A 13,158-nucleotide genomic window follows, 5' to 3' on the forward strand; every position below is an offset into this window, starting at 1 on the left:
ATAGATTAAAGTTTTAAATAACTATAGCTGTTTATTTTCAACATTCCCCTTAATGTTTCTTGAGTTCTCTAATAAGTTAAGGAACTCCATAAGCTACACTATCTTGAAAACAAAAATGGGCAGGAAAGCCCCCAGGTAATCAACCTTTGGATGTCATTCTGTTCCAGAAGGATATGGAAATTAGGTTCTCCAGAAAGCAAGAAACCTGATTTCAATGTTAGCAACTTTTCCTTAGTTTCAATTGAGGAAGGGGGAAAAAATGTAACTTTCTATTTGAAGTTTTATAAGTCTACATTTTAAGGCTATCTTTTTACCCTAAGACTATTTAGAATAATGCTAATAGTTAATAGTTACTAACATTGTCTCTGTTCTAACATGTATATTGACCACATATGCCCAAGTGCAATCTTTTCTGAAACCTTACTAAAACTACCGTAAAGTGTTTAAGAAAAACAATTAATTGAGGTATAATTGACATACAAAAAGCTACATAAATTTAATGTATAAAACTTCATGAGTTTGAAGATAAGCATACACCCATGAAATCATCACCATAATCAAGTCTCATAAACATATTCACCACTTCCCAAAGCTTCCTCCCACCCCATTTGTGTGTGTGTGTGTGCAATAAGAAGATTTAGCATCAGGAAAGTACAAATAAACACCACAATGAGATATAATTTCACACCCATTGGAATGGCTATTGTCAAAATAACAAAAGATAACAAGTGCTGATGAAAATGGGCAGTAAGGGAAATTTTGCACACTGCTGATGTATAAATTGAAATATATATTGGTATCGCCTTTATGGGAAATAATATGGGAAAAATGAAAAACAGAACCACCATATGATCCTTCAACCCCACTTTTGCATATTCATCCAGAGGAAATAAAGTCACTATGTTGAGAAATATCTGCACTCCTCTGTTCACTGCAGCACTGTTCACGTAGCTGAGATATGGAAGCAACTTAAGTATCCATCAATGGGGGAGTGGATAAAAAAATCTGACATATTTATGCAATGGAATGTCACTCTGCTTTAAAACAGGAAGAATTCCTGCCATCTGCGACAACATGAATGAAGCTGAGGACACTATGCTAAATGAAATAAGCCAGATAGAGAAGGACAAATACTCATGACCTCACTTATTTATAGGTGGAATCTAAAATAGTCAAATTCATAGAAGCGGAAAGTAGAATGGTGGTTACCAGGGACTGGGGCTGTGGAGCAAATGGTGAGATATTGGTCAAAGAATATAAGCCATCAGTTATAAAATGAGTAAGTTCTGGAACCCTAATGTACAGCATGGAAACTATAGCTAGTAATAATCTACTGTATTTGGAATGTGCTATGAGTTCTCACACTTGGAAAAAAGAGAGAACATTTTTTTCCAAGTTCTCACACTTGGAAAAAAAAGAGGGATATGTTAATTAGCTTGATTATGATAATCCTTTCACAATGTATACATATATCAAAACATTGTATTATATACTCTCTATATATATAATTTTTACAGATCAGTAATACCTCCATAAGCTGAAAAAATGCAAAATAGAGAAGAATATGGCTCATAGTGAGACAATAGATCAGCCAATATAAACTGACCCAGAACTGACACAGATGTTAGAATTAACAGAAAAATGTTGTTATAAATATAGTCCATATGTCCAAAAGTTAAATAAAGATATGGAAGATTTTTTCAAACCCAAATCAAAATTCTAGATATAAAAACAACATTGTCCAAGGTGAACAATTCTCTGGATAGGATTAATAGTGATTAGAATTTACAGAAAAGAATGATGAACTTAAAGATATAATAATAGAAACCATCCAAAATAAAATATGGAGAGATAAAGGAAATAACTCTTCCCCCCCAAAAATGAACATCGCAGCTGTGAGGCAACTTCAAGCAACCCAAGATGTGTACTTAATAATCTTCCATGGAGAGGACAAAGAGGAGCAGAAGTGTAAAATATTTGAAGAAATACCTTCAAAAGTTTCCAAATTTGACTAAAACTATAAATATGCCACCCAAAAAGTCTAATGAACACTAAGCAGAAGAAACATTTAAAGAACAGCATACATCATAATGCAATTGCTCAAACCCAGTAGTGAAGAGACAGTGAAGACAGTCTTCACTGTCTCTTCACTGTCTCTTCAAAGAGACAGTCTTAAAAGCAGCCAAGGGCGAGTGGGGAGGGAGATACAGCACAAGATAAAAACACATGAATGACAGCAGATTTCCTGCTGAAGGTAATGCCAGAGGGAAGACAGTGGAGCAACATGTATGAAGCGCAGAGGGGAAAATGACTGTCCACCTAAAATCTTATACCCAGAGGAATGTTTTTTGAAAAAGGAAGTGAAAAGGAAGATTTTTCTGGACATAAAAGAGCCATATGAATTTATCATAAGCATACTAATAAAAATGAAACTGAGCCCTGGCCAGTGTGGTTCAGTTGGTTGGAGCATCATCGCAGAACTGAAGGGTTGCTGGTTTGATTCCTAGCTGGAGTACATACTTACGTTGTGGGTTCAATCCCCAGTTGGGACATGTAGGGGAAGCAATCAATTGATGTTTCTCTCTCAATGGATGTTTCTCTCTCTTCCTTCCTCTGCCTCTTACTCTCTCTAAAAGCAATGAAAAAATTATCCTCAGGTGAAGATTTTTAAAAAATAAAAATGAAGTTAAAAATCCCCAATATTTGAAAACTAAAATACAGTTTTTAAAAATTAATGAAACCAAAAAACTAGATCTTTGAAAATATTAATAAAATTGACATACTTCCAGCCAGACTGGCCATGCAGAAAAAAATTTTTTAATTAAAAGGGAGAAGACACCAGTTACCAATATCAGCAATGAGAGAGGTAACATCACTGTAGATTCCATGAATATTTATTTATTTACTTATTTGCATTGACAATCCTTTATTTGACTGGTCTACTGAATTAGCTTTCTTTTTTTAATTATATTTTACTGCTTATGCTATTATAATTTTCCCAGTTGTTCCCCTTTCCCCCCCACACACACAATCCCCATATCATTGCTCATGTCCATGGATCATGTATATAAGTTCTTTGCATATAAGCTACTCCATGAATATTTAAAAGAACAAGGAAACACTGTGAACATATTTATGACAATAAATGCCCCAACTTGGAAGAAATGGACAGATTCGATGAAAGATGCAATTATTAACACCCACTCCAAAAGAAATAGCAATTTTATTTATTAAGAGATAGTTTGCACTTTTCTGTACCTTTTACACATGTCACATTTTATTAAAGCTATTAGAATTCTTAGTCTAACAATCTTATGTTTGCTGATATTTCTCACTCATTTCCTTTACGTAAACTCAACCTGGTGAGCTACTCTGGTCATGGGCAGCAGTTATGACCAAGATATGTTGAACTATAGTCATAGCAGCATTCATTCTCCAACAGTGTTTCTTTAATACAAGTGAATAATTCTGCCGATAGTACAGAGGTTATCAACAAGTCCTGTTCTGGTCTGGAAATAACTTAAATCTTTGTTTCAAGCAATTTTCACAAACAACAGGAGTGCTGTGTTCACAGGGGCCCCCCAAAAACGGTGCTTTTTTTAAATCAATACTATGTTTTCCGAGCTTTTTGTAATGACAAGGTTAAGTATAAAATGTTCTTCAATTTCTGTACATTTTATGAAAAAAGATTTAAGCAGAGACTTATGTTTGTCTTCCATTTTTCTTGCATCCTGCAATAGGTGGTATTTCTTTTTTTTTTTGGAGAAACAAAAATAAAATAGAAAAAAAGTTACTGATATGTTTTCAACAGAAATGTATGCAATTTGAACATGTCACCTTTAGCAATTTCAGTGTTATTTTATTTAAATTAACTAAAGAATTGCTGTTTTTTATAGCTGCTGTGTAAAGTAGAATTTCTGCAGTGATTAAAGCTGCTTCCAGTGTTCTGGTAGGAATTTTGAGTATGCATTTTTTGTTTAACCCCTCCCCTTCCTTTCTTTTTAAGCATCAAAAATACCTGGGAAAATTAAGTCAATTATGAAGTGTTTTCTTATATTTAGAATACATCCTTAGTTTAAAATATTTTTAAGTTTTACGCTACTAGAAAGTTTATTAGTCATTATTAAAAGGCTAAACAATAAGAAAAACAAAACCCTTAAGATGATATTATATATTTCCAAATTTGAAAGTAGTGTGAGAATTCCAAAGGAAACTAGGTAGACTTTAATGATCTTTTAAGGAAGCTATTAAAATTTTAAAACTATATATTTCTTTTATTTTGTCTTTTTTGGTAAGAACAGATTTCTCAGTTTCTGCTTCCTAGGTCTACCGAAGACAGCTGAAAATTCCCTCCCACTTTAACCCAGGGAAATGATTTATTTATTCAGTGGTACACCCCAAATGGCCCAACACTAGTTGGATGTACTGCCATCCTATTGTGATGCTAAATTAGTGTCAGACTCCACAGTTGAAAGGCTGTCTTCCATGAGACTTCTCTCACCTTAGCGGCCAGCTGCAGGTCTCGGAGGGTCCTCCAAGCCACTTGCACTTCTGACCAACTGGCTGCCAAACCAAGAGTTTCCTGTGACCCTCCTCAGGCTCAGTAACTCAGAACAACTCACAGAACTCAAGAAAAAGCCATACTTGAGAGCACTGTTTTATTATAAAGGATACACATATGAAGACCAGATAGAAGAAAAGACTCACAGAGCACGGTCCAGAAAGCGATGCAGAGCTTCCATGCCGTCATTCACGGAGTAAGGGCATGACACCCCCTGGCACCTCTATGGGTTTACCAGCCAGGCCCACTACACTGGGCTTCAGTGCCCAGAGTTTTTATTGACGTTTCTTTACATAGACATGATTGATTAAATATTGGCCACTTGACTGAAAGCAATTGCCAGCCTTCTTTTCTTGCTCTGAAGTCAGGATGGCTCAGAATTACAACCTTCTAATCACATGATTGGTCTTTATGGTGACTATCCCCAATTCTGAAGCTATCTAGGAACCTAACATGAGTCACCTCATTAGCTAGAAAGAATTCCTATCACTCAGGAGTCCCAAGGGGTTTTAGGAGCTCCAGGAACATAGGACAAAAGCCTAACAAACTCTATTACAACTCATACGCCTAGCTGGTTCTAGTAGTGCCTTTGAGTAGCCATACAAGCTGTCTCCACATTGCCTGTGGTCCAGGGTTCAATGCCCTGAAGTAACCTATCCACCTGTTCCAAGTTTGATGCTCATTGCATTTGCTGATCCCACACTTGTGATCCACCAGCTGGATTGATCATTACCTTGCCTCCACCTCTCACCTGCACTCATATCTCCACTTCATCCAGATTATAATTTCATGCCTCCTGCCCACAAATTTTCTTTCATTTAATTCATTAAATAATGCCCTTGGATTATCAAATTAATGCTAGAGAGAACAAGCCGCCTAGAGCTAAAGATCTTAATAGAATCAAGAGCTAAGATTATGTAATACAGGAATGTGGCCTTACTGCTGTAGGAAAGTCTTCCCCAGTAAAGTTGCAAGAATGCTAAAAATCCACGTATCCAAATAACCAATTATTCGACTAGCCCCCTTTCAAAACAATAGATTGCTCATTAGAGTAAATAGCTCCTCCTTCGGACAATACACACTCAGAGGGACAAATTACTTGCTTATCAAGTGAGTATTTAATTATCAAAACTTAATTAAAAACCTTCACCCTATTATGTTCACTAATCCTAAACTATTATATCACGAGGCTTGTCCAGTCCCAATGAATCTCCTGCCATTGAAAGACCCCTCTAAAACCAAACCTCGAATTCTTATAAATATCTGTTTTCCTCCTTCCCCATGAAGAAAGAAAGGATCCTCACTGGAAAACTGCTCTTACTCCTCAGTGGTCAAGACCAACTTCTGAGTTCAGAAAAGTCACCCTTGCCACCTAACCAGTCTGACCTAGCCTCACAGAAGTGATTCTGTTAAGGGACATTGATGATCCTCTGGCTGCTGCTATTTCTGTGAGTAATAAACTTTGTCTCTGACTCAAGTCTTATATCTTCTTACAGTATCCACATAACTGTGACCAGCCAACTTCTTACCTCGCAAGCAGGGTACGCATCTTAGAATCTTCACAGTTCTTCACAACCTATTAAATTAGAAAATGGAAATAAAAGACTTCTAGATAACATGTGAATGATGATACTCTTAAGTGTAGCTTTTTTATATAAAAGAACTAAATAAAAAATTAAACTGACAAAAACCCATTAAGCTTAATTGCTAGTGGGTTTGGATATTTGATTTTGAGCGGTCCACAGAATGTCAAAGAGTCAGTGCCATAATTCAGGTTTTCTTTAAAAATAGTGGAAATAAACAACCCATCTGGGAATAAAATAAAGAAGAAAATCAACCATCACATCTCCGTCGCCTTTTTTTGTGAGTGAAATAACTAGCAAATAATAAGAGTAACAAGCAGAGTGATTTAATGAACCAAAGAGGTTCTCTTGTTTTGGCTCAAAATAGTGTGATAAATCCAACAAAATATTCATTTTCAATATAGCTGCATACTCTCAATGTATGCAAAATTGATACATAGTATGGGATTCAGAAGTAAAGGCCTCAAGGACTATTCAGTTTGGTGAAAGCTGCATGAGATTATAACTGTTAGAAAACCCACAAAGCTTTATCCAGTCATATATGATGCAAATTTTCCACGGCTCAAACCTGTCTTGCAACTTGAAACTCCAGGTAAATAGCATAAACACTGTACAGGATATCCCCATTATTTTAATATTGTGGAGTAAGTCTGGGACTAAGTCAGAATGATTCTACATACTGCTTCAGACTGGGGGAGTAGCTCACTGTAGCAAGGCGAGGGCTAGAGGATGACCAGCTGACAGTGAGGCAGGCATTCAGAGGCCTACCAGGGCACCGAGGCCTAAGAGTATCATCCTGCTTTCATACCTTACTAAAGTATCCATTCACATATGTGAGACCCAGTAGCAGGGATCCAAGAGTACAGAGACAGACCTTGACAATAATCAGAAGTCAGGCAAGCTGCAATCACTGCCAGATAATTGTTCCACGTTAAGCAGTACCAGCCAGTATTCCAAAAGGATAGGCAGGGAGCAGAGACCCAAAAGATATAAGCAGGTTCTCAGCCAATAGATTCAACAGCAATTTAGGCAGAGCCTTCACTGTAGAGGCAGCCAGGGGAATAACTAAATTATCTCGAACAGGATGTTTATATCAAAGATTCTTTTAAAAGGCCAAGGCTCACTTACGTCAAGAGTCTTCCATTCTGTTAGATAATGTTGTGTGCCTCCCATATCTGACTCTTACAGCCTACTTATTCCCCTGGCTCCTGGGAGCGGTGATTGCTGACAATTTGCAAATGAGTCCCGCTGTAGGAACTGCCTGGGCCAAAGGAAGCCACTTAGTCCTGCATCGTCCCCTTCCCTAGGGGCAGCCTGCAGCCAATGAATGATGCAGTGGTATCAAAATGCAGCCACTTCAACTCAATTAGAAATTCTCTAAAGGACCATCATTCCAGATCTCCCCAAAGGAGAACTGAGATCCCTGTTGCAACTGCTTCCCACTTCAGCTTCTCCCTCTTCTAAGCCTGTTTCCTTCGCACGACTGTGGTCTATCAAGTCACTCTGTGTAGTTTTACTATAGCATATTAGCTCATTTTCCCTTCATTTTTTCCCTCCTGCCTTTCTTTCTTCCTTCTAATTAGACAAATTCACACAGGATTTGGGCAGCTGCAGTGTGCCATATAGAAAAATATCAGTAGTTAGCCATCTATTTCTTCCTTCTTATAGGAGTATTCAATTTAATTACTTATAGTTTTATTCTGAAGAAAAAAGAATATAAATACTATTTAGCTTTGATCATTAAAAATATTGTTATCTGTAATAAACATGGACAATCACAACTGGACTCAGAATTTCAGCTTAAAAAGTTGCCCAGCAGTATCAACCTAATTCCTAAGGAAAATTTGAATGTTCTATTAGAATGTAGCTTCTCCTCTATTTTATATTGAGGTATACTAAACCCTCTTTAGATTTCAAATTCACTAAACTTTTTAAAGTGGAAAAATTGGATTATTTCAACAAATCAACTGTTCTTTCTAGATTTATTTATAGAAGAGATGGATGGGTGGATAGACACATTGGTCAAGGTTATAACACATTCATGAGGGGGAAATGGTTGATTCAGATAGTCAAAGCAGCTATACAAATTCAGACTCCCAGATTTTTTTTAAAAAATCAGTCCTTTATAGAATGTGATACTGTCCTTTTTGATTTTAAAAATGGATGCTAATAACACAAAGGAAGATTTATAAATGAAATTAGCAAAATAAAAATTATTCGGACATCTTTGACCATAACACTTGTTATTGTAAAAGCAATGTAATTGCACACAAATTTGTACTAGAATCTTCATAGCTTGTCATTCATCTTACAAAATAAATTAGCTAATGACTATTTACAAGGTAATATGGCAGAAGAAAGAAATCTTTTATCACTGAGTTATAACTCATGGTTCTTATGGACTGTCTATATACACCACACAATGTATATGGTTGAGTAAGTATAATAGTTAAATTACCAAGATTCACAGATAATTTTCTTTTAAAAAGTATAGTTGTTCCAAAGTTTCCTCACTCATGTCCAGTATTTTCTCAGTAAGCATCTTTTCAGTAAAAATCTTTGCTGCAAACATCTCCATAAGGTAATTTCACCATAAAAGACAAAATAATTGGCAGATTTAGTGTATTTAAGCTAGTTGTCAGTTTGCTTTCATGTTTGTATTGATGAAATTCTCAGAATACTCCCATTTTTATATTACATAAATTTTATCCCTCAGAATGGTCTACACAGTAGTGAGTGGACATGGTGGTCTTAAAATAGTGGAAGAGAACAACCATGTGTAAAGCCTGGTTGCAAAGCCAGATTGCATACTGTACTAGAAAATAACAACATACCAGTTTGCAAATCCTTTGGTGAGCAGGCATCCTCCCACCAGTCAAAATCAAAAATCTTCCAAGCTGTGACAAATAGAAAAGAGGCAGCTTCTAATTCATACCAGTCTTTAGGAGCATGAACTATAAAATTCTTTAGTTGGAATCTGATACTTCTCTTAACAATGGAAGAAACTACCAAGGAGACATGTAAACAAGAAAAAAAATAGATAACCCTATGAACAAAAGGCTTCGAAGACAATGTATTTTAATTTTTCTCAATAAAGTTTTATTAATATTGTTAATTTTCATGTTTTATTGTACCCTTTTTAATGTCCTCTTTTGTTTTTCATTATTTTATCTCTAATAGCAGTATTGCCTTAGCAATCAATTAGTTTCGTGGTGAAAATGCTTGCAGCAAAGACGTTTATTGGCAAAAATGCTAAGCAAAAATACCTAGAACCATCCCCATATAACATCAAAATCAGTCACTGGCACTTCCATTTATTTTTAAGATGAAGTAAATGAGGTAGAGTTTCAGGAAAGAAAGACGCAATCGCTCATAAAACACAGGCAATTTTACTTCAAGTAATAATAGGCTTTATGTACTCTTAATAGTTTGGTGATCATAAATTATTGTAATTCTCAAATTATATTTTTCTTCACTAAAAATGTCTTAGAGTCTTATCTATGGATATGTTTTTAAAAGGAAAAAGGTAAAGTTACTTGTTTTAAGTCTGTAGTTTTATTTTTTTTCTCTTCCCTGAAAAACTCTTTGGCATTTCTCAAATCAGGGTGTGCTAATGGAAGTGTTCTGAGTATAAACATAATTATTTTAGACCTTTGTTCCAGTGGAGAAAATGTTGGGGATCACTAGATTGCATCACCTCTGAGGATGCTTTCAGCTGCAAATTTTTGTGACATGTATTGTCCCCAAATGTTTGCAAGTAAATACCTTTTGGCAAATGCAATCCTTCAGAAACTCTTGGAAAACTTTGCAATAATAGTAAACATTACAGGGTATTGCTGCATAATTTGTGTGTATTATAGGAGAAATTAATCACAATGGAATTACTTTTTTAGTTCAAATGACAAAACCCATTTTAGAAAAGACGTGACTAAAGCATGACATAACTCTACCCGAGGCAGAATTGGAGATTCATGAACAAAGGACCACCAAGGCATTTTACTTTGTTTTGACTTTGTTCTGATTATCTACCCATTCACAACTCTTTAATATCTTTTATGTCTTGTAACATGGAAAGTATAGTATTCCTGGTAAAATAAAACAATACTTTAACTCCATGCTCAACCCATTTGAAATCTCAACTCAAAATATGAGGACTGGAGGGGGGGAATGGGAGGGAGGTGGGGAGATGGGGCAGGGAGGAGCTGGGATGGGAGAAATAGACCAAAAAATGTACTTGAAAAAAAAAATAATTAAATAAAAAATAAATAAATAAATAAAAATATGATGGTGTAATCCCTTTGATGGAACAGTGCTGTAATCCTCTGAAGTGTGAAGCTGCAGTTTCCTGGTGAAGCCAGCAGGCTAATGCTTGCCAGTTTAAGCTCAATGTCTAATTTCCATTGCTCTCCTTGCTTTATTAATAACTAGTTAACTACCTATGGTAACATTCCCCCTGGAAGACCTTGAGCCTTATGATCTTGCAAGTGTCAGTGGATGAAGGTATCATCTTCTGCAACTTCTTCTTACTGTCAGTGAGACATAGTTATGCTTATTCCCAGGCCCAGAAGGTCTTCCTGTCATCTAAAAGAAGAAAGGAGAAAAAGGAAGGGAGATTCTTCATGCAAAGAAGAGGGATTTTGCAAAGCACAAGTGGAAGTGCTGGACCATAGAGGCCTGGCAGTCTAACTGGGGGAAAAGGAAAAGGGGATAAACCTCTCAAAATCATGTGAAAGCTTGGAAGGTTCATTGGTTATTGGTTACTTGGTCCAGTCCAAACCCAAGCTAATATAATCCCAGGAGAACAAAGAAACATGCTCTTTCTCCCTCCTTTTCTCTCTCTCTCCAACCCCCCACCTCAGCCACCTGTTAACACACTTGCCCCATTAGATCACATGTTCTCTTTCTCCCAGGAGTAGGTGACCATGAAGGTCTAGCAGCTATTGGGGCCCACAGGAAATGGCGTGGGCTCCAAAGGACTGAGCTTTAAGATGGAGTAGAGATTCTGGACCTTAGCCTTTATTTTGGCCTTGCTGAGGACATGGTTGGACTTTTTCCATGGCAGGGCAGAAGGAGATTAGAAATTGGAAACCCAAGGGCAGACTTCCACACAAATAAATCATCTTGCTACATCATAAATAAATAAATAAATAAATACTGAATACTTTTGGAGAAAAATATAAGTATTTTACCTTTTTGGAATATATACTGTATTAACTTTCTAGATTTGTATAAGAAATACCACGAACAGGCTTTAAAACAACAGAAATTTATTTTCTCACTTTGGAGAAGTCAGAAATCACCCCTGGCTGTTGTGGCTCAGTGGATTGAGTGCCTGCCTGTGAACCAAAGGGTCACTCGTTCAATTCCCAGTCAGGACATATGCCTGGGTTAAATGCCAGGTCCCTAGGTGGGGGCACACAACAGTCAACCACATACATTGATGTTTCTCTCCCCCACTTTCTCCCTCCCTTCTCTCTCTATAATTAAATAAATAATAAAAATTTTAAAAGAAAACCTTCTTGCTTATTCCGTAGATGCCTGTTAGTTACATAGAAGACTGACAATGTTTTTAGAATTTTATACCAGCAGAAATGCTACCAGCTTGTACTGAAAAGGATGGAGATTGGATCAAATTAAAGACGTTCAACTCCCAGAGTTCTACCAACAGGAAACTGGCTGATAGAGTTACTTACATGCAAACATTACCACTCTTTAAGAGAAAGAAAGAATAACTGGCCAGCATTCAATCCTCTGAGCCATACCAGCCAGGGAGGTTTTCAGCAGAACCTTCGTGTGTAACTCCTTCTCTGTTCCTTCTGCTAAAATGGTTGATTGGCTATGTGAGTCATAGATCTAATATCTCTAGCAAAAAAATTGTCTGGCCACACTATTGGCCCCGTCTCCAGAACAAGCTGTTCTAACACTGAATTTCCTAACTTCAGCATCCTTTTCAACATAGATAAACCACAAGCCTTCCCATGCTTGTTGCATTTAGCTTAAGATGTACCTTTTTCAATTTATCTCTTTCCTCCTTAACTGAACTGTAAACTCTACTTTCAAAACTTTGCTCAGAAATCTCAGTTAAATATCCAAGTTGTAGATTATAAATTCTATTCCAACCCAACAGTAGGTCATAATTCAGACAGGTTTTCTGCCATTTTATAACAAGATCACTTGTCCCCCAGTTTCCATCAATACATTCCTCATTTCTTTCTCAGACCTCATAAGAAGTATCTTTAATATTTATATTTCTATCAACAGTCTCTTCAAGGAAATCCAGGCTTTTTCTGTCTTGCACTTCAAAAGTCTCCCAACCTCTATCCAATATTTAATTCCAAAGACACTTCCACATTTTTAGATATTTGTTACAGCAGACTCTACTCTCAGTACCTAAATCTGTATTACACAAGTTTCTAGCTGAAAATCAGAAGCATATCAGGTACACACATGCACACACATATACTAAGCAATTTATGTCACAGACGTGGTTACTTGCTGGGCAAATATGGGGTCTGGTGTATGTAAGACATACCAATAGGCTGGTAACTCCCAACAAGAACTACGACTACAGCACATAGCAGAACATCTTCCCCAGGGAAATTACAGTTTTGCTCTTAAGGCCTTTCAACAGATTAGATGAGATACCATGCATGTTATTAAGAATAATTTCCTTTACATAAAGTCAACTTATTATAGATATTAGCTACATCTATAAAATACTTTGATAACAGCACCTAGGTTAGTGTTTGACTAAAAATCTGGGTCAAAAAAACTTAGCTGTCAACAGCCTAGCCAAGTTGACACACAAAACTATCATGTGCCTCCTTAATTATAACATCATAGTAAAATGCTTACAGTAATAAGTTTATTTTTCAGGTTGTGAGATGAAAGCACATACAGAATAAAAGAGAGAATCCAAAGAGTATGTTTAAAAATAGAGTTTCCCAAGGCTTTGGAAATAATTTTTCTGGGATGTAAAAGGTAATAAAAATATAACTCACAAGTAGATTATTT

The sequence above is a fragment of the Artibeus jamaicensis genome, unplaced genomic scaffold (genome assembly GCF_021234435.1).
Source record: "Artibeus jamaicensis isolate MK-2021 breed Jamaican fruit bat unplaced genomic scaffold, CSHL_Jam_final scaffold_474, whole genome shotgun sequence".
NCBI lineage: Eukaryota > Metazoa > Chordata > Mammalia > Chiroptera > Phyllostomidae > Artibeus > Artibeus jamaicensis.